At 35.2% G+C, this 4239-nt stretch overlaps 1 pseudogene; it reads right to left on the bottom strand.

Moving 5' to 3' along the window:
- Positions 1-2400: 2400 nt before the first annotated feature.
- LOC112469866 lies at positions 2401-2519 on the bottom strand (annotated as a pseudogene).
- Between the last annotated feature and the right edge of the window lie 1720 nt (positions 2520-4239).

A 4239-nucleotide genomic window follows, 5' to 3' on the forward strand; every position in this document is an offset into this window, starting at 1 on the left:
GAAGTATGAGAAAAAAAAGATGAGAGCTAGTCGAGCTATATTTTATTAGACAAAATCATCTTTAAGACAAAAGCATTCTTAGTAATAAAAATTGTCACTAGATAGTATAGTGAAATAGTTCTAAAATTACTTCAGATGTATTATAGAATTACACAAATAAGTAAACGTGGTGTTTTAGGAACCAGGTTTCTCACAATGGAACACACACACACACATGCCTCATACACAACAAAAATATGCATATATACACACACATACGCTTACATAGACATGCATATAAACATCATATACATATTTTTTAAATCATGGAAAAAAGAGAGAAGCACAAGTATAAAATACTTGGACTCAAAAAAAGGTCATAGCAGAGATATGATCACATTTAGAAGATAATAAGAGAATATTGTGAATTACTATACCAATAAATTTGAAAACCTAGACAAATTATAAATTTCCTATAAAATTATTAAACATAACTTAAGAAATTAAAATCTGAACATACCTGAAGTCAGAAATTTAATTAATAGTTAAAATTCTAACCAAAACTTTAGGGCTTACTAATAATTTAGAGCAAATGTTCAAATGTATTTACAAATGTTTCTAGAGAACAAAAAATGAGCAAATCTTCGCTAAATTATTTTATGAGGATAGCAAAATCTTGACCTAAAATCAGACAAGAATAGTATGAGAATGAAAAACTGAGGTAACCTCTCTCTCAAAATAATGCATATATCTTAAATAAAATGTCGAGACAAATTTAAATATATGAAAATAGTTCATCATAAAAATTTTCAGAAATGATTGTTACCTCCACCTTCTGCTGTCCCCTAATATCATCCATGCTAGTTTGGTGCTCCCTGGCACCTATTGTAAAACGGCAGCTAAAACTACTCCAGCATTCACCGTGGCCAATGAAAAGTCCACATACAGAGTCAGGACTGAGAACAAAGATCAAGTTAACCCAAAATGGCAGGGCAGGCACTGTAGCGCTATTTAAGATTAAGATGTTTATACCACTTAGTAAACTAATGAAAACATTGTGAGCAACTGAGCTTTTCAATAAGGCAAATCAGCTCCTGATTTGGGTGGGCAGCCAATCAATAAAATAGGCACACTTTTAGAGCTGAAACGGAGACTCAAGATGCCAGCAGCAAACAGGGGCTGCCTAGTAAATGTAGACAGGAGTTGCTACTTTGCTCTAGAATTGTGTTCCAGTGTAAGGCAATGTACTCTAAGTTAGAAAATGGTGGTATGGTTTCAACACCCACTGACAGATATAGTAGTTTATCTTTACTCTTTTATTTTCCTCTTCTTGATTCATTTTAATTGCATATAAAATTACTGATGTATGCACACAGGTACACTGCCTTTTATTTTCCAAATAGACAATGCTATGCAAAGTTGGACATGAAAAAAGTTACTCAGCTCTCAGATAGTCTGATACCGCCTTCATTCCTTCAAACTTTTATTAGTCTCTCATAAATAATTATTAGACTCTCTTCAAATTAATTTTTTAAAAATTCTGATTCATACACTTATTGTTTTCCCAGGCGTGGCACCAAATCAGAATGTTTGGTGACAAAATATATATAATTTTCTCCTGGTTGCTGTAATCTGTTCTGGCTGAGGTCTGGAATTCTGAACCCTCAGAGGAAAGACCAGAATTGGGTAGCTGGCAGCTTTAGGGCCCAGTCGATATAAGCCACTAAGTATGTTTCTAGGAATTAGGATGAGGGGGTAATAAAGTGAGTTCTTGGGAACCATTGTTGTACACACAGGAATACGTTCACATAAAACTTAGCTGTATTCCATAGATAACAGAATGGAAGCAAGCATATTAAGCACCTATTTATTTCAGCAATAGTCAGATTTCTTACCTTCTTACACAAACTTAGAAGTTTATACAAATAAACTTCTTAATCTGTTGGTGTATGAAGACATTTGTTAATAATGAGAAATTTACTGATGACAAAGTTACAAAATCTTGTTTACATATTTTAAAATAAAATTTTAAAAAAATTAAAATGCTATATTTCTCTGGTCTAAAGGCCGCAATTACCTTCAGACACTGAAGATGATATTAACTCTGTAATTGGAAGGTCAAGAGCAAGAATACCAGACCATGAAGGTTTTAGTTCTTTAGAGTTCAAGATCCTCCATTTTTCAAAGTTTAACTCTGTGAAGTTCAAGATCCTTACGCATATTGATCACAGCTGGGCAGATTTGCTTTGCTGTGTTGTTTTTCTGTGCTGTCAGAGAGTTATTAGACTTAAATTCTATTTTTTAAAGCTCTCTGCTTTTCTCAGCCTCTGTTTATTTAAATTTGTTTGTAGTATTAATGACAAAATGTTTCACAACTCAGCTCCAACTACTTTCCCAATGTCATCTCCTATTTTTTTTGAACACCTACATCACCTGGTATTCCTAGGTGGTCTCCTATCCAAGTACTAAGCAGGCCTGACCCTGCTTAGCTTCCAAGATAAGACGAGATTGGGCACGTTCAGAGTGACATGGCTGTAGACTCCTATTTTTCAACCAACAGCCTCTCCCCAGCCTCTCCTTGCTCTTGGCACAGCCATACTTTGATACACCTGTTGCAGGCAATGTTGCTCATCCTTTCCTAGTACCTCATGTCTCCTTGTCTGGAATGCCTCCTTTTTTCACTGTCCCTTGATATCTTCTTCCCACTCTTTTTCACGATGAATTTTCTTAGAGCTCTAGTATATTCAGGTATCAGAAGTCCTTTCCTTCCCTACATCTTCCTGGGCCAATGTTGTTGGTCCTGCCCTAAAATATGATATTAGCTTTTAAGTCAACTTGCTTTGCATGTTGTGAGAACCTACTGTATGTCAGGTACCCTGCTAAGCTCTGGTAATACAAAGATTGCCAGAGTGGCAGAGTAAAGAAGGTAGTAGACAACAGACATTTGGGCAAAGAGGCACATTACAATGGTTCATCCTGGAGGCATGAGCAAAAGGCACAGTGGGCAAAGAAGAGTTAAAGACATTTCCTGCTGGTCCCTGTCTGCATCATTTCATTGCAAAGTCACATTCATAGAGTTTCTGTTCATTTGAAAGAGAAGACAGAAAAAAAAAAAAAAGACCTTAGAGCAAATAATGAATTTTCTGGGGCAATCTTCTTATAGCCCTCTCTTCTTGTCCAAAATCATGGGGCAAACACTAATATTCCCTCTGAGAACACAAGAGCCCCTCTGTGGCTTCATCAAATCCCCTACGATAGGTCTCCTTGCACCAGGTCTCTCTCCTTCCTGGTACTTGGCATAGCTGAAATTTTGAATTTTTTAAAACATGATTGCTTACTGATTTTCTATAATGCTGCACTGTAAAAGCCACAAGGCTAAGGCTGTGCTCATTTTTCCTATCTTTGTATTTTCACCACCTAACACAATGCCTGACACATTAAAATGTTCAATAAATATCTCAAAAAGGAGCCAATAAATGATAATACTATTATCGGCTAAATAGCTACATAAATTTAGATACATTGTCTCATATAATCCTTACAATAACCCTATTTTACATATGAGATAGCTGAGTCTTTGAAAGCTGGAATATGGCAGATTTAAGATTTGAACCAGGTCTTGCTATAGGCACATTCATAGCTATATCATCTTATAATAAGATCCATGCTCTTAACAGAAAAAGGGGAGATGGTTGACACAGTAAGTTTCCTGAAACAGCAGGGGCTGGAGGCAAGAGGCAGAATGAAGAATCATTTTTAGTAAGTCCCTCTGACAATGAATGCAGAAGTGCTGAATTCTTGCCACGTTCTATTCTACAATAGCAAACTGGAAACCACTTAAATATCCAAAATAAGAAAACTATTAAGTCAATTTTTTACACATCTGTGTGGTGGAATACTATTTAGTCATGAAAGTCATGTTTTAAAAAGGTATGAGAAAATGTTTAAGATACATCATCAGGTAGAAAAGACAGATTATGAAATAGGCTATATACTATAACTCAATCTTGTTAAAGTATATATTGCAATATGTTTTAACAAATAGTATACACACTCACACACACATTTCATTTATTTATTTATTTATTTATTTATTTATTTATTTGTTTGTTTGTTTTTAAGCGAGGCAACCCTTGGTTGACCTCACAGATTGCAAAGACCTTGTCATCTTACAATCCCTTACTTTTTATTCTTTTATTTTTTACCACCTATAGCACCTGGTCTTCCTGGGAGGTCTCCCATCCAAGTACTAACCATCCA

This window comes from Pteropus alecto, unplaced genomic scaffold (assembly GCF_000325575.1).
Source record: "Pteropus alecto unplaced genomic scaffold, ASM32557v1 scaffold86, whole genome shotgun sequence".
Lineage (NCBI taxonomy): Eukaryota > Metazoa > Chordata > Mammalia > Chiroptera > Pteropodidae > Pteropus > Pteropus alecto.